General features: G+C 44.5%; 1 protein-coding gene across 2 annotated transcripts in view; it reads left to right on the top strand.

Moving 5' to 3' along the window:
- Positions 1-3167: 3167 nt before the first annotated feature.
- PLCE1 (phospholipase C epsilon 1) overlaps positions 3168-18450 on the top strand; it is a 314859-nt gene continuing 299576 nt past the window's right edge. For both annotated transcript variants that reach the window (XM_060034444.1, XM_060034443.1), the window contains exon 1: positions 3168-3499. The gene's annotated coding sequence lies outside the window, so the exon portion shown is untranslated. The remainder of the gene's footprint in view (positions 3500-18450) is intronic.

Raw genomic sequence — 18450 nt, 5'->3', positions numbered from 1 at the left:
GAGGCACGGAGAGGTAAGTAACTTGCTCAGGGGCTCACACCTGGGAGATGGATTGCAGCTATCAACTCAAGTGGACCCACATCAGTCTGTGCCCCTAATACCAGCTGTGTTGAGAGACAGATCTCCTTCACCCACATTCCTACCAGCCAACAGAAGTAGAGCTACCTGCTGCTCTAACAGTTAACACTGGTATTTTTCACCAACCTCGAACTGCCTTAGTACTTCTACCCTCACATATGAGATAACTCTGGGCTCTGTCCCCACTATCTGAACTCACTAGCCTATGTGAACACAGCTGGTAAACCCTGTATAATCTGATACACTGACTTCAAATGAGAGGAAATGGCAACTCCTAAACTCAGGGCTGCCTTGTTCCTTCAGCTCTTCCTTGGCTTCCAACGCTACCCAGAAGTCTGCTGGCAAATTCCTCTGCTTAGCAACTAGCTCCCGTTGAACAAAGATCAATAAATTTGTCAATGGTGCCTGTGCTGACTACTCAGTTCCCAACCTTAAGGTTTGTTTATAAATGGGTTAACTGATGGCTGGCTTGTTGAGAGTGGCAAAGGGCCAATCTTTCTTTCTGCAGTATGTGCAGTAGGGGGTGTGGGGCCTCCCACTGGCAGCAATAACCATGAAGTCAGAGACAACCCCCACCAATCACAAAAATTACAGGATGTGAGAGGAAGAAAGTAGGGACGTGATTCCATTTCTTAAAATGATTTTACGACTTAAGTTCCCTAGTCCCAATGTTTACAACTTAAATCAATTTCCATCAAATGGAGACCATTATGTAACAAGTTCAAAAGAGATGTGTGCCTTCTTCTGAAATGTCAAACAAAGATGCACTACATTTAAATAGTTTCCACAGCATTATTTCTTGGGACTTTTGTTTTTGTTTTTGACTATGCAAAATGGTCTTGTACACAAAGATGCATAACTTAGTTTACTGAAGCTGAATTTTCCATGGAAACTGTCCAGTGCTCCCCCAATTCACAAGCACTTTATCTGACCGTCTTTCTTCTTTCAGATAATAGCTGGCAGCAACCCACAGTGTGGAGGTTGTACGCTGTACTTTTGAAAAAGTCTTGAATGGAGCCATTGTTCCCCTGAGATGGTCTCTGTGTTTCACTGAACAGAGAGCAGGGTGTAAAAAAGGCACCTTGTGTGCAACTGTTGGCGAGGTTGGGGAGTGAATTAAAATCTCCAGAAAGTCTGGGCAGTGCTGTTCAGAGGAGCAATGAACCCTCTGGAAGCACTGTTAGCTCAGACATTCCAATGCGGTGAGGCAGCCTCAGGGACATGGCTCCCTCCAGTCTCATTTAGAGAGGGATTGAGGGGGGCAAGCAAAGGACATTGATCTGGATCTGCTCTCTTTGCAAAAAATTGGGGACGGCTCCCTATTCCAGGGATAGGTGATACTGATTATCACACTCAGATAACTTTCCTGCCTAACGGACCTAGACCTTCCTTGGTTGCTAATGGTGCAGTGACTCATTTGGAGGATTCAATGTTAACTGCTTGTGCATCCACCAGTTTGCAAGCCTAATTTCCATGTGCCTAATTAACAACACAAAACAAGCCTTTGAGGGCTCCAGGTGATTAATGATGTTTGATATTACTAATTCATTAAATGCATTATAAGACCATAATACACAACTGTATATTCAATAAATAGCCTACCTTGTTTAGTGTCAGTAATGCTTCCTTTTTCCTGGCTCCTCCATTCACCTGTCCAGGACCGTGCGAGCAATGGGTCAGAGTAAATGACTACTCCCTAGTCCTCTAGGGCTAAGGTCTCAAGCTTTTCATGAACAAAGAGTCTCCTCAGAGGCTTCTGCAGACAGCTTTCTAAAACCGGCTCTCAAGGAAGGAGGTAACGTTGATTTTCAGGAAAATCCTAGTGGTGAGAAAACAGCAAAACAGTTTAAGGACCAGGCTGGCGTATTTTTCTTACAGGCAGAATTCTTTGGTGCCCCTCCTGCGCCTTGAGGCTCAAAGGAGGGGAGGCCACTTTTAACAGTGACCTGAAAGAAAAGGTCATACTTGAGCAGGAGAAAAGGGTGTGGTAGGTGGTTGTCATGGTCCAGGTAGAGGCTCAGAGTGGGAGAAGCATCCTGTTGGGTGGTCCCTAATAACCAGGCCATGTTGGGTTCCTACAGTCGTGGGGAGTTAGTCTGGAAGGCAGCAGGGAGCCAGTGAAGGTTTCTGCACAGATTAAAGCTGTAGAAGAGGAAGAATAATATGGCTGTGTTGTGAGGGATGCTTCGCTCCAAAGAGTGGACAGACGGGAGGGCTAGGGGCCCCCGGAATTGGTCCTGATTGAATACAAGAGGAAGGGTGAAACCTATGCAACAAGTTAGTCCATTAAAATAGGTAAAGAGGGAGGGGGGTTTAGGGAAAAGGGAGGGGGATGATATTTCGATTTTCCTCAGGTGCCTGGCTCTCCTGACTGCCAGTTGGGTACAAAAACCACCTCGACGGCTACGTAAGGCTCCGTGCGGAGTCTGCAGTTTCCGGCAGCGCTGAACAGCTCTTGTTTGCTTCAGCAGCGAAAGCCACTAGATTTGGAGTCCACAGACCTGGATGTCACTATTTGGACGGTCACTATTAGCAGTCAAAGGGGTATCTCCTGAGCCTGGCACTGCACGGCGCCACACACAACAGTAACTATCTGAATGATGAATGACCGAACAGATGGGTGACTTGGTGCTGCCCTTACCAGAGTAACCTTGGTCAAGTAATTTAACCTCCAAGAGCCTCGGTTTCCGTGTGTGTCGAGCACGGACGGTCCCTGGCGGAAAGTGTGAGACTAAATTCCCGCGGCCTGAGGTGGACCGAGTTCCCCACCTCCAGTCGGAGCCGGGCAACCCCGCTGCGCTCTCGCCAGCTCCCGCTGCGGCTCCCCGGGCGTTGGGCAGCCCCCGGGGGCCGAGGCTGAAGTCGGGGCCGAGGCCGGGGCCGGGCTGGGTTCGCGAAGCCGGCGGCCGGGGCGTGGGTGGCGGCCGGGGCGTGGGTGGCGGCCGGGGCGTGGGTGGCGGCGGGTCCGCCCCTCGCGCCTGCCTTCTCAGCGCGGCCCGCGCCCGGGGGCGGGGCCAGCTCAGGCCGCGCCCCCGGCCGCCCGGCGGCCCGCGGTGGCGCTCGCGGCCTCTCACCCCGGGCGGGCGAGTTCTGGGAAAGCCCGGCCCAGGGCGGGGGCTCCGCTGCCGCCCGCGTCGCCGTCCGGGCAGCTTGCAGAGCTCTGCGGGCGCGGAGCGAAGGAGCGGCGCCGGGCGGGGGCGCACACGACGACGCGGGACCGGGTGGGCGCGGCGGCGGCGGCGGAGGCGGGCGGCGCGACCCGGGCTCTGCCTCCCGGGCACTTGCCCGGCTCTGCGCGCTCCTGTCGTCCGCTCCGCCGCTGACACACGGTAGCGAGGACACCCGACGCCGCCAGCGACAGGCGCGTCCCAGAGGGACGCTGCACTTGGGGACTCCGGCGCGACCGGCCAGAAGAGGAAAGGTGAGGAGGTGTTTCTGTGGCTCGGTTCCTCAGGCTTGGAGAAGGGGAGAGATGGGCTTTTAATCTCTGAATCCAGTAGATCCGGCCAGGGGCAGCAGCCTCACTCCGCGTACCTGGCGGGAGTACAGGTAGCTACGCCCCTCCCCAGGGGAGAACTGAGGCAGGCGACTCTCAAGGGGGCGCGGGCCAGCCCTCACATGGGCTGGAGGATACCCTGTTAAGTGCTTCCTTCGCCCCTTCAAATGTTTGCCTCGGGTCTCCACTGCATTTTGTGTGTGCAGTACAAAGAAGTAAAAGTATAAGCTCTTGCTGAGGCGGCCCCCTAGCCGCCAGTATTTCACGGAAAGTGCTCAAGAGATTGTTCCTGGAGCGATTAGCTACATCAGGTCCTAGAAAATATAATATTGGACCTGGTCTCACTTTCACTGGTAACTAGAATGGCTACGTCTTTTTTCTTAAAGTCCTCTAATGCTGTGATAATGAATAACCTAGAAGGAAAAGTCTTTCTTGTGTCTAATGTTAAATGCACGGTGTAAATTTACGGTTCCCCCCGCACATCTTGCCTGGTATTTAAGCCATGAGAACACTTGGTTCAGCTGACTCAACTAATTATTCAGTGTAAGAAAGATCCATCATTCAAAGATTTTTAGCAGCCTCATTTTAAAGAGGGAGCTCCCTCAATAGATGTCAAGTAGGATTCACTTGATGGAAAAGTTTTATTTCCACATGGTTCTTAATTTTAGTTTCATCATGCAAAATTTGCCAGTAGGTCATTTAGATCTCTGCAGGATTAGTGAATTTCCTTGTGTTTCTGGTAGGAAGCCCTGGTAGGGATAGGGTGGAGCCACTGCCGCAGAATGGATGCAGCCGAGGCCAAGAGTGCTCTACCCCACCAGGAAGAATTTTTGAGAGCCTGTCTTGGGAGGTGGATGCAGGTGACCCTGTAGATGCCCTTACAGGGCCAGTTGGCATTGGGGGTGAAGGGGTGGCGGACTATCTCTGGATGCTGTATGTAGCCATGTCTTCGTGGATAGTTGCTGAAGGATGCCTGATGATGCTGTCTTCTAGAACATCCTTTGCTCTTCCTGAGTGCCCTTCCTGCTCCATTTTACCACTCTAAATCCTAACCATCCTTCAAGCTAAGTCTTTGTTGCTGCTGTGAGACCTTCCCTGATACCCCAGCCCCAAATAGTCGACATTCTCCAGCTCTGATGCCTGCAGCATTTTATTGAATACCTCCCTAGCCTTTCTTCTCTCAGCGTTCTTTGAGAGTTATTTATGTAGATGTTTCATTTTCCCTACTGAAGGAATTAACTGTGGCTTTCTTGGCACAGAGCTTGCGCCTAGAAGGCCCTCTAGAAATAGTGTTACGACTTTGTTTCTTCAATACAAATCTCTACTTTGGAAAAGGAGATAATATAACCAAAAGGATTCAGAGAAGAACATAATGTTTACCATTCAAATTGTCCTCCATTTACAGCCCCACAGGGAAAATTTTCCTTATACCTAGGAGCCATGCATAATAATCATCTTTGGTCCAAGCCTGGGGATCAAGTAAGAGCTGGAGGGACAGTCTTCCAGTCCTTATAGTAACATAAGCTCCTTGGATGTACTCCAAGGTTGACCTGTGTCATTAAAATTTCCATGCTCCAGTGCATTGTGGTGAAGCTAGATTCCGATGAAGGTGGTTGGTTTTCTTTTTGTATTTGCAACTGTTCTTAATCACAGTCTTCCCTGGGCTTTTGTCGTGTATTTTAAACAATTCATTTGATGTGCAATTTGTTACCTACAAATTTTTAAATGAATAAAGGAAAATTGAAAAGAATTGTACTTGCTGTTTTCAAAGCAGAGAGCAGGGAATGCTTGCCCTGCCTGGGCAAGAGGAGACATTTGCAGGGAGCGAGGCTGCTGTGCACATGTGTGTTGGCAGTGCCTGCCTTCCACACACCTGGCTGGCAATCGGCCTGTAGAGGACAACAACTGCTTCGGTCTGGACTCCTTCTTTCTCTGCCTGGGCTCCCTCTGCTTGTGGGGAGAAGGGGTCCAGGGGAGCACAACAATTTAGAGCTTCGGATTCAGAAGGAGTAGTAGGGAAGAGGTGAGAAAAAGCAGTAACTGCTTAGAGTGTGGATTTGTTTGATCAAGTTACTTTCCTCTGGATACTTGGTTGAGATCTTGGCATTGAGCAAGTGGGAATTTGGTTGGGAGAGGGAAGGCAGGTGGCTGGGGAGCATGATACTGCTGTAGAAGGGCTGGGAGGTATTGATGGGGGGGGATTAGGGAAGCATGTGGCCCAATTATGTGGGGGTCCCCAAGAGGAGAGTTGGAGATGGGGAACTGGGGAGTAGAGAAAGAAGAAGAATATATCAAAGATGCACTTTGCCATGGGCCAACTATGGGGCCTAGGAAGGAAGAGAAAACTCTCTTCAGCATCATGGGGTCTTCTCTGCTCCCATGGTATAGAACTCAGGCTTGTTTTTATTAATGCTGTAATTCATCTGTGTTGTGGCTTAAATAGGTTTTCATGAGCCAGATTGGAACTCGGCCCTCTGTCCAGTAGGGTAGCCACAAGCCACATAGGGCTATTTGCATTTAAATTTAAGTTAGTTAGAATTAAATGAAATTAGTCCCATTTCAAGTGATTGTTACATGTTGCTAGTTGCTACCGTACTGGACAAGGGAGATATATAACATTTCCATCATCTCAGAAATCTGCCCTAGGATATTGTTCTAAAGGATTAATGACTATTACTCTCCAGTGTACTAATTTACAAATCAAATTTAGTCATAAATTAACAATTTCCTGTTCATAGTCCCCTACCAAGTCTATTTAGATGAGAATAATAATAGTAGTTGTTGTTGCTAACACTTATATAGTGCTTACTACGTGCCAGGCAACGTTCTAAGCACTTTACATCTGTTACTTCATTTAATCCTAACAACATTAGGTGGTAAATGCCAGAGACCTGTTATCCCTTACCTGCAATTCCAAAGTTAAAACAAACAAACAAAGAAAAAAAACCAACAACTCTCAAAACTGTGGTTTTCATAAGTTTGGCTACAAAATTTGGTCATGAGGTTATTATGGTCTTTATTTTTCTCGCCTGGTAAGAACATTTATACATTTTAATTTCAGAAACAATTGGACATGTTTGCTGCAGATCCCACCTATAGCATTATTTAATATATGGCACATGTACTGTTTTACCATTACGAAAGCCAGAAACCTTCTGATTTTGGATAAGGACATATGGATCTCCCTTACTATGCCCCTTTTGAAGATGGGAAAACTGAGAAACTAAAAGGTCATGTAACTTGCTTGAAATCAGAGCAAGAAAGTGCCAGGGCCGGGATTCAGTCAGAGCAGGCCGGCTCCAGACTCCGTTCCCTTGACCATTGTGCTTTCCTGAAACAACCTCTGGGCTCATCACCCAAAACAAATGACTGGCTCTTTTTCTGCTGAGTGAATCCAAATAGCTTTAACTTGCCTCATTGGAAAGTTTCAGATAGGACTATAGCTAAATTGGTTAGTAGCTGGGGTTCTGAAACTTCCTGGTAGGGTTTCAGAGGATCTGGATCAATCTGGATCTGGGTCTTCTGAGTTGGAAGTCTCTCCAGGGAAGACTGTGAGGTTCTCTCTTCTTCTGGGAGGTTGATTAGAACTGCAGGGCTGGTCTGGGGTCAGGAATGGACTTCTCACTTTCTCTCTCCAACTGGTCCCTTCTTGGCTTTTTGGTCCAAATCTGCATTTGAAGAAACTCTTTAGTAACCCCAGGCTTTCTCCTTTGAGTGTAAGAAGATGTTCTGAAGGCTCCACCATCTGTGTGGACCTTACAGCATGGACTCTGCAGGACCCCTATGTGCCTGTGTCCCCTGAGCATGTGTACCTCTCATGGCATAGTCTCCAAGGCCCCTAGTGGTCATGGTGACTCCAGTTATAATAGCTTAAGGTGTAGGGACAAGGCACTCTTGGTCAAGTACAAGGGCTCTAGAGTCAAATTTACCTAGTTTTACATAAGCTTTGCCATCTACTAGTTGTACAACCTTAGACAAGAAGTTAACCTTTCTGTGAGGTAGTAATTTTACGGGGTTGCTCTGAGGCCCAAGTAAGATAATGCACTAAAGCACTTTGCATAGTGCCAGGCACATAGTCAGTGCTCAAAACGTTAGTTACTAATATTGTCTTTTCCCTCTGGACCTACCTAAGTCTTGCCAGTATGCAACTTTAGGCTTTGGAAAGACGTGTGGTAGGTTGAATAATGCCAGTGGTCCCCCAAAGTTGTCTAAGTTTTAATCCCTGGAACCTGTAAATATGTTACTTAACACGTCAAAAGGAACTTCACAGATGTGATTAAATGAAAGATTTTGAGATGAGGGGTTATCCTGGATTACCTGGGTGGGCTCAGTGTAATCAAGGGGGTCCTTATGAGAGGGAGACAAGAGGATCAGAGTCCCTAGCAGGAGGTAGGGGTAATGTAAGGAAGGGGTCAGGAGCCAAGGAATGCAGGCTGCCTCTAGGAGCTGGAAAAGGCAAGAAAACAGATTCTTCCCTAGAGCCTCCAGAAGGAAGTCAGCCCTGCCAACCCATTTTAGACTTCTGGCCTCCAGAACTGTAAGATAACAAATGTGTATTGTTTAAGCCACTACATTTGTGGCAATTTGTCACAGCAGCAATAGGGAACTAATAGAGTATGGAAGAGAAAACAGAAAGTGGTAAGGAGGGAAATGAAAGCTGTCAAAATGAGAGAACAGTAATAGCTAGCATTTAGTTTGAACTTTGCTAGGTACAGTTCTAACTACTTTGTGTGTATTAACCTGTCATCCTCACAGCAATTCTCTTACTTTTATTATCTGCGTATCACAGAAGACGAAACTCAGGCACTGAGAAGTTAGGTAACTTGCCCAAGGTTACACAGCTAGTACGGGTTAGAGCTGGGATGTGAATCCACATAGTCTGGGACTCTTAATTGTTACCCACATGACTCCCCAAAGCAGGCATTTCTGTCTGCTAAGGCTGACAGTACTGGCCACTGAGTGGTATGTTACTGTAAAGAAGGAAAAAGCAGTTTTTGAATAGGCAAGAAGGAGGGTGATGTAGTCCCCATACACCAAAAAAAAAAAAAAAAAAGAAAGAAAGAAAAGAAAAAAGAAACATGTGTATCAAAGTACTTGGTAAGCTTTTGCCATTTCTATCTCATATAATATGTGTGGACAGCTTGAAGCTGGAGGACGCTGGTTCTGGGAGCAGTTCCTGTGCTGGCCTCCCTCTCGGGTTCCCACCTCTGTGCCTACAGCAGCCCTGCTCACTCACCACAGACCGCTGGCCCCGGCGCCCTGTTGGCTCCGCTTCCCACCTCTGCCTGTTTATTGGATTTGCCTCATTCCTGACTCTCTGCTCCAGCCCTGAATTCCACCTCCTTCTGGCCCTTCAAATGCTCAAACTTGAGATGATTTGTGTCGGGGCCCGGATGGTGAGGTACCTCTGTGACTGCTGGGAGGGTGGCTGGTGGTTATTTCTTCCTTTTCCTTTGGTTTAGCTGGCTGTTGTTGGCTTTCTAGCTGTGCTGCTTTTGTCTCTCAAGCTCACAATTCAGAGTGATACTGATTTTCCAGCTGTGCTCCCGGGGTGTCGGGGCCTCTGTCAGGTGAGGGAGATGCAGGCAGATGAAGATCTCAGCCCTTCAACCCGCTTCTGATGAGCAGCCCGCTCTTACTCATTTTATTTATACAGTGAGGTCCTGCCTTAGATTTGGCATGAAAGGGCACTTCTGTTGCTAGAGAGACAGAGAGAAGTTTGAGAAAACCTAGACCCCAAGTTAAGGCACACTGTGTATGACCTTTCACCCAAAGACTTGGATGTGCAGGAAATAGAACTTGCTGTATTTTCTCTAATTGCCTTTTACAAGTTGGGGATCTGGAGCCTGGTTGCTTGGATTTGTTTACCTGGCTCCACTGTTTATATGCAATCTGTGTGACCTCGTGCAAAATACTTGTCCTGCTGAGGCCTAAACTAAATGGGTCCTCATTCACTAAATGGGAGGGGTAATGGTAGCACCTAATAAATGAGATCGTTCGTGTAAAGGGCCTAGAACAGCGCCTGATATACAATTAGGATTCAACAAATCCTGGCTCTTAGGCTCATTTTTATTCTGGCTGAGTCTCCCAGTGGAATGGCGGAAGGAGAATCTAGCATCATCTCTTCACGGGGTTCTGCTCTCCCGTGGTGCTCTCCCCCGGTGCAGCTGGGGATCTTACTCCGTTACTCCTCTCTCTGCCTGGTTGCCACTGAAATGTCCATTGTCCCTGACCACAGGTGACTTCAGGTGCAGTGACACAAGGCTGCTTCTCATGGGTGCACAGCCGCACCTCCCCAAGGTCTCTGATGTCTCTCTGCCTCTGCAAGGAAGAGGGTCCCCTCTGCTCTCAGGAGCTGCAGGACATTTGTTCTTTCCTCCCCTGCCCGCCATCTGTGGGGCCTGGGACGAGAGGGACAGAGTGGAACCCCAGTCTCCTCCTTGCTTCTTCTTCACGACGTTGAGTCTATAAGGCAGACTTAATACTCTTGCATCCTTTCCCCTCTACCCTTAAGGCTTAAGAAAACAAAACAAAATAAACATAAACCGGGTGGCTGTGCTTGAATGGGTTATTGGTCGAGCAGTGCTGGCCAGTACCATTATCTGCATAGTGATGGCATTGCTGCTGGCTCCGTTGAGTGGTCTGCTGTGTGGTGGCCCCAGTGAAATGTGCTCCGTTTATAAAAATACTGGGACGTCTCCTTCAGAAGAGCTGATTACACGTGCACACAAGTTCAAACCTATAACAAAATGCGGTTAGCATTTATGAATTTTATTGCTTTGTAGGAACAGCTACATTTTAATAATTAAACAGTAATGCTGCTATATTCAGAATTAGGAAAGAGGCAGAAGCAAGGAAAGACTCTGTTTTGATGACTTTATTTTAGGTTTAAACTATATAATATCACTGACTATGGAAAATCTAGAGAATGGAAAAAAAATCATTGGGAAAAACACATGTGACCAAGTGCTTACTAGACACATCTGGGATTAAAATATCATATAACACAGTTTAATTTGGATATCACTGGAGTTAGTTCAAGTTACTGTCATTTCTAAAGAAAGTTTCAATTCATTTGTTATTATTAACAACACGAACTCAGATTTCATTGATGAACATATTTTCACCTATGATCTGTTTGCCTGGAGGAACTGAAGCATTCTCTGATAGTCTGGTTTGTCAATCTCAGGGAGGTGGATAAAATTCACAGAAGTTAAATGCTTTTGGCGTGAAATTATATTCCTTTTTCCCCCCAAAGGTAGAATGAATTTGGATGACAGGATAGAGCGTGAGCCTCATTCAGCCTGCAGTTTTGGTAACTGCTGTGGTCTGAGCAAACTCAGATTCACTTCTCTGCTGCTCAGCAGGCTAATTAGTCCCTAACTCAGCCTGGATTCTTTCATCGTGCCTCCAGCAGGGTCCTAAAATTCACAGTGGGAGGGATTGGTAAAGCTCCAGGCAGTTGTGAAAGAAATATGCTCAAATATTATTTGAATCTGAGGGGATGGCAAGAACTTCTTGAGCTATGTGCAGAAACTACATAAATTTGTAAAAAGAACTCCAAAAAATGATTCCTGCGCTCTCAGTGCAACAGCAGTCAGACAGCCTTGCAGGTTCTTCTGGGGCATCTCTCAGATCTAGGATTTTGACTAAACTACCCTTTGCTGACTGAGGGCCTCACCAGTGCCAAGTCATGGGATGGCTGACAACAGGTGAAGTGTGTTCCTGACTCAGGCGGGCAAGCCCATATCAAATTAGTTACAGAGGATCAGAGAGCATGCTTATTTCTAGCCATGCGGCCTATTTCTAATGAATTATCACTATCTAAGCAGTAAGGTCTAAAATATGCCACTTGTTTAAGTTATTAGTTTAAAAGTAAAGAATTTTTAGGCAAATACTGTATGTTATCACTTATATGTGAAATCTAAAAACAGATGAATAAATATAACAAAACAGAAACAGACTCACAGATACAGAGAACAAACTAGTGGCTACCACACGGGAGATGGGTAGGGGTTGGAGCGAAATAGGTGAAGGTGATTAAGAGGTACAAACTATCAGTTATAAGATAAATAAGTCACAGGGATGTAATGTACAGCACAGGGAATATAGTCAGTATTTTACAATAACTTTGTATGGTGTATAATCTGTAACAATATTGAATCAACTGCGTTGTACATCTGAAACTAACACAATATTGTAAATCAACTATACTTCAATAAAAAATTAATTAAAAAAGAATTTTTAATTCAAAAATTTAACAACTAATATTCTATCTTTTTTTGTTTTGTTTCGTTTTGTTTTTGGCGGTACACGGGCCTCTCACTGCTGTGGCCTCTCCCGTTGCGGAGCACAGGCTCCGGACGCGCAGGCTCAGCGGCCATGGCTCACAGGCCTGGCCGCTCCACGGCATGTGGGATCTTCCCGGACCGGGGCACGAACCCGTGTCCCCTGCATCGGCAGGCGGACTCTCAACCATTGCGCCACCAGGGAAGCCCTATCTTTTAATTATTAATACAGACGTTATGCATCTGTTTATGATTTGTTTATTACTTTTTTATTACATGTTGTGTCATGCAACAGTGAAAATTGAGGGATCCAAATGTTCCCCTCTCACTTTTACTTGTTTTTTTTTGTTTTCTTTTTTTCTTTGGCCACGCCCTGCAGCATGTGAGATCTTAGTTCTCTGAGCAGGGATCAAACCCATGCCCCCTGCAGTGGAAGCACAGAGTCTTTTTTTAACATCTTTTTTTTTTTTTTTTTTTAGTTTTTTCTTTTTTATTTTTTTTAACATCTTTATTGGGGTATAATTGCTTTACAATGGTGTGTTAGTTTCTGCTTTATAACAAAGTGAATCAGCTATACATATACATGTATCCCCATATCTCTTCCCTCTTGCGTCTCCCTCCCACCCCTCTAGGTAATCACAAAGGACTGAGCTGATCTCCCTGTGTTATGCGGCTGCTTCCCACTAGCTATCCACTTTGCACTTGGTAGTATATATAAGTCCATGCCACTCTCTCACTTCGTCCCAGCTTACCCTTCCCCCTCCCCTTACCCTTCCCACTCCCCATGTCCTCAAGTCCATTCTCTACGTCTGCGTCTTTATTCCTGTCCTGCCCCGAGGCTCTTCATAACCATTTTTTTTTTTTAGATTCCATATATATGTGTTAGCATACAGTATTTGTTTTTCTCTTTCTGACTTACTTCACTCTGTGTGACAGACTCTAGGTCCATCCACCTCACTGCACATAACTCAGTTTTGTTTCTTTTTATGGCTGAGTAACATTCCATTGTATATATGTGCCACATCTTCTCTATCCATTCATCTGTCGATGGACACTTAAGTTGGGAAGCGCGGAGTCTTAACCACTGGACCGCCAGGGAAGTCCTCCCTTCTCACTTTTAGAGTTGAAGAAATTGGTCTCAGGGACTCAAAGATTTGACCAAAGCCGCCTGACTGGGGAGAAGCAGAACTGGGAGGTTTGTTTGTTTCAAACAAAATTAAAACCATAGTATAGATACATAATACACAATTTTCAGTCCTGCATTCTTTGCCTAACATTCCATCATTAAGATGTTCCCACTCTAGGGCTTCCCTGGTGATGCAGTGGTTGAGAGTCCGCCTGCCGATGCAGGGGACACCGGTTCGTGCCCCGCTCCGGGAGGATCCCACATGCCGCGGAGCGGCTGAGCCCGTGAGCCATGGCCGCTGAGCCTGCGCGTCCGGAGCCTGTGCTCCGCAATGGGAGAGGCCACAACAGTGAGAGACCCACGTACCACAAAAAAAAAAAAGAAAAAAGAAAAAGAAAAAAAAGATGTTCCCACTCCATTACAGGTTTCCAAACCTTGATTTCAGTGTTTGGGTCTCATTCTGTCATGTGGTACTGTGGAGGGGCTTACCCATTCCCCTCTTGTTGGGCATTTAGTTGTTGATCCCCAATTTTTTCTAACTCTCCATTGCCTAGATCTGTAATTCTTTCTTTAGCACAGAGTCCTAGAACTGAAATTACTAAAAGTGAAGAACTTTTTTAAAGGCTTGAAATATGTACTGTCAAAATGCTCTCCAAAAAGGTTGCAACAATTTGCACTTCAACTAATGATGTGCTAGAGTAGTCTTTCCAGTGGTATGTCAATAAGAGATACCGGACTTGGTACTTCATAGTTGGAATGTGCATTTCTTTGATTACTGGAAACAATAAAACATTGATATCTCATCAGTGTGCTCTCCCGGTTAATTATTTAATCACTTTCTTTGTCCATTTGTCTTTTTTTTATTTGAGACTTCTTAATGAATTAAGACTATAACATATCATTGTTATTTGATGCTGTTTTTCTCAACTAGCATTTTTTCCTGATTCTAAAATAATACAAGTTAATTTTGGATAATTTGGGAAACAGAAAGGCACAATAAAGAAGTCCAATATTTGGTTCATGGCTTTCTAGTTTTTTTTCTTCTGTTTGTTTTTTCCCAAATTGAGATCATGCTTTCACATTTTATAACTTTTCACCTGACTTTGTTAATCATAATCAAGTGAATTACGTTTATCCTACTATGGGATACTCTATATAAATATTAATGAAATATCATTTTTGAAATGTTTATCATGTTCCTTAATGTACAGAAAATTTTAATTTCCACATGCCAGATAGGTCTGTGTCCGCCCTGGTGATTACTTACACAGCTTTTAAATTTGTATTCTTTATCTACTTTCTGTGATTAACTGTGTTTTTTAGCTTTTTAGGCTTTTAGTTACAATGAACTTTTCATTTGAAGTTAGTTTTTTTTTTTTGTACATATTATGAGTTGAAGACCTAATCTGTTTTCTAAATACTTCATTTTCCTTCAAAATGTATTTATTTCCTCATGTATATATTTATATTCCTTATATAATTTCCTTAAATAATATACTTTTTGGATAATCCTAGACAATTCCTAATCTGATTTTGTATATTCTAAAGTCAATTTTAGGCCTAAGATATCTATTTGTAAATTCTTGAATGAATACCACACTGTTTTAGTTATTTTAGCCTTATAACATATATTAGTATCACACAGAGCACGCTCTCTCTAATTATAATTATTAAAACTTTCCTTATTTTTCCTTGCTTATTCTTTTTTTTTTTTTTTTTTTTTTTGCGGTTACGTGGGCCTCTCACTGTTGTAGCCTCTCCCGTTGCAGAGCAACGGGCTCCGGACGCGCAGGCTCAGCGGCCATGGCTCACGGGCCTAGCCGCTCCGCGGCATGTGGGATCTTCCCGGAGCGGGGCACGAACCCGTGTCCCCTGAATCGGCAGGCGGACTCTCAACCACTGCGCCACCAGGGAAGCCCCTTGCTTATTCTTATAAATTAAATTTTGAAACACTTTGTCAAAATCTCAAACATCTATTTATATCCTGATCGGGATTATAATAAATATATATATTTATTATATATTATAATATATAATATGTTATATATAATATAGATTTATTATATATTATTATATATAATATATACATTATATATAATTATATTAATATATATTAATTTAGGAAAAATTATTATGTTTACTGTAGTCTTTCCATACTGTTATGTTTATTAATTTACTCAAATGTTTTTATATCTCTTAGTGAAGTTTTGTAGTAGTCTTCATGTAAATCATATACTTCTTACTTATTTTTTAAATATGTTTTAGGTTTTTATTTAATCAACTTAATTTTTTAGCTGATTCTCCTGAGCTCTCTAGGTAGAGAATTGTATCGTCTGCAAATAATGATTATTTCTCTTTTAAATCAGAAATTCGAATATTGATAACTAAGAGGAGGATAATAGACCTTTCAAATTTATTCCTGATTTTATTGGAAATGCTTTTCATATCCACTTGTGAGTATGATGTTGGCTTTTGGTTTAAAATTGTTTAAATCACTTTGTGGAAGGAATTTTTTTTTTTTTTTTTTCCGGTACGCGGACCTCTCACTGTTGTGGCCTCTCCCGTTGCGGAGCACAGGCTCCGGTCGCGCAGGCTCAGGGGCCATGGCTCACGGGCTCAGCCGCTCCGCGGCACGTGGGATCTTCCTGGACCAGGGCACGAACCCGTGTCCCCTGCATCGGCAGGCGGACTCTCAACCACTGCGCCACCAGGGAAGCCCTGGAAGGAGTTTTATATTCATAGTTTTTGTTTGTTTGTTTTTAATGAAAGGGAGTTGAATTTATCAAAAGTCAAAAAGGTAATCTTTGAGATGATTGTGTGCCTTTTTTCACATTTGACCTACTGGTTTATTTTATCACGTTAACAAGTTTCCCATCATTAAACCATGTTTTCAATCTTGCTGTGGCAGAGTATTATCATTGTGTTAATGAATTCTCTCTATAAGGTAGAAATCAATCTAGAATCCATTTAGATTTTACTTCCTTGTTTTTTTTTTTTTTTAAGTTGACTTTATTTTGGCCATGGTCATCAAAGACTGATATTAAAATTAGCTTGCTGCTCCTGAGTGTGCATAGATTGAATTCCTGGAGACTGCCTGTGCTTTCCTAAGAGTGACAGGGGCAGCTTCAGATGTGGTGAGGAGCTGGAGATACTGTTCCTGGGGAATAGAGTAAGGGAGACGAAGTGCGAACTGTAGAGTGGAGAGAGTAAGGGAGACGAAGTGCAAACTGTAGAGTGGAGAGAGTAAGGGAGACGAAGTGCAAACTGTAGAGTGGAGAGAGCAAGGGAGACAAAGTGCAAACTGTAGAGTGGAGAGAGTAAGGGAGACGAAGTGCAAACTGTAGAGTGGAGAGAGTAAGGGAGACGAAGTGCAAACTGTAGAGTGGAGAGAGTATAGGAGATGAAGTGCAGATGATAGAGGGGGAGAGAGTAAGGGAGAAGAAGTGCAGACGGTAGAGGGGGAGAGAGTAAGGGAGACAAGTGCAAACTGTAGAGTGGAGAGAGTAAGGGAGAAGAAGTGCAGACGGTAGAGGGGGAGAGAGTAAGGGAGACAAGTGCAAACTGTAGAGTGGAGAGAGTAAGGGAGAAGAAGTGCAGACGGTAGAGGGGGAGAGAGTAAGGGAGACAAGTGCAAACTGTAGAGTGGAGAGAGTAAGGGAGAAGAAGTGCAGACGGTAGAGGGGGAGAGAGTAAGGGAGACAAGTGCAAACTGTAGGGTGGAGAGAGTAAGGGAGAAGAAGTGCAGACGGTAGAGGGGGAGAGAGTAAGGGAGACAAGTGCAAACTGTAGAGTGGAGAGAGTATGGGAGACGAAGTGCAGACGGTAGAGGGGGAGAGAGTAAGGGAGACAAGTGCAAACTGTAGAGTGGAGAGAGTATGGGAGACGAAGTGCAGACGGTAGAGGGGGAGAGAGTAAGGGAGAGAAGTGCAAACTGTAGAGTGAAGAGAGTAAGGGAGATGAAGTGCAGAGGGTAGAGGGGAGAGAGTAAGCGTAGATTGGTTACTTGGGGCTCTTCCTGTGAAGTGAAAATGTAGTGCCTTTATTTATTTATGTGTGTGTGTATGTATGTATTTATTTATTAACTGGGACACTCTTGTTTCTTTGCAATCCTCATAAGATAGGCAGAATTGGAACTACCGTTAGAGGGTTAGGCACTGTTCCTTACAATTCCAGACACTGAATGTGGACTTTTGTCTCCTTTTCTGGACTGATATGGGATGTTAAGTAACAAAGCAGCAAACCTGAAAGACAAGCTTAGAGTCTAGTAGGAGTCAAATTCAATGTCAAGTCTTAGTTTAGGTGAAAGGTTAAAAAAAACACAAGTGTTCCTAAGGCATATAGAAAGGAAGAGAGAAAGCGGTTACAAAACTTAAAAATATTAAACGGCCAGTACTGTAAGTGTGCATTTGACAGCTATAGGACTGAGAAACTGACCCAAAGATTTAGCTACTGTGTGGGTGTCTTTGTGGAGAAGTTGCGGAGAATCTGAGCCTAAGATGTAAGGAGGTGGCTGGTTGTTTCTTTGCCTCAGCTTTCTTTGTACTCTTGCTGCTTCCGTGTCGCCCCTCATTCCCTGTCTCCTTGTTTTTTCTGTCTCATCCATTCAACATTCATACATTCAGCAGTCCTTCTGAGTCACTCCCATGAGTCAGGCACTATGCCAGCTGATGGGGGACACTGGTGAGCAAGATCCCCATGGCTACTGCCCTCCTGAGCTTACCTGAGCCAGGTGATGATGCAAGTGAGAATCTGACAATCTCTGTAATTTGTGAAACAAGATGTTACTGTCTCCCTTTCTCAGTATTTCAGACATTTGCTTATTTATAGAAGGATAGTATAAAACATCACAAATGAGGAATCATTTATAAATTGTAAAATTAGACAATATTTTGTTAAAGGATCTTGGTTAAAACTCTGTGACTTGACTCATGGGAAAGAGGCTTCTATTGCTGCTACTTGGTGTTTTCTGAAGTAAAACATTTTCATCCTCGTTTCTTCTGTCATGAAGAAATTTCTTTTCAACTTGAAGAATTCTGGAAGCAAGGGCTCTTGGGAATAGGAATAGATTAGAAGGCACAAGGAGAGGCAGGGAATGCTCACCTTGACCAGCTCTGTTCAGTGCAGAGGCTCAGGGGTAAGCTTGGGAGAGTGCCCAGGACGTGCTTGCTGTTGTATTGAGGAAGGCATTTAGGTTCATCTGGAGTAACTAGCCCACATAAATGCTTTGCTATTGCTTCATTACGCTTTTGGAAACTGAGTACTATTGGTTGGTTCTGTAAAGAGGATGTTGACTGCCTTCTTAATGTTATACCCAGGATTTGCCATCAGAGAGCTTTCAGTCCAATCAGGGAGACAGGGCACAAATACCTGAAATTTTCAATATCCTTACCAAGAAATGGCTGAGTCCCTGGCCAGCTGTTAAATGGCTTGAGTCTAGGAGAGGGAGCTCTGGGCTGGAGTTT

This window comes from Delphinus delphis, chromosome 16 (assembly GCF_949987515.2).
Source record: "Delphinus delphis chromosome 16, mDelDel1.2, whole genome shotgun sequence".
NCBI lineage: Eukaryota > Metazoa > Chordata > Mammalia > Artiodactyla > Delphinidae > Delphinus > Delphinus delphis.
Note: the sequence above shows the minus strand (reverse complement) of the source record. Positions and strands in the feature narration are given on the sequence as shown.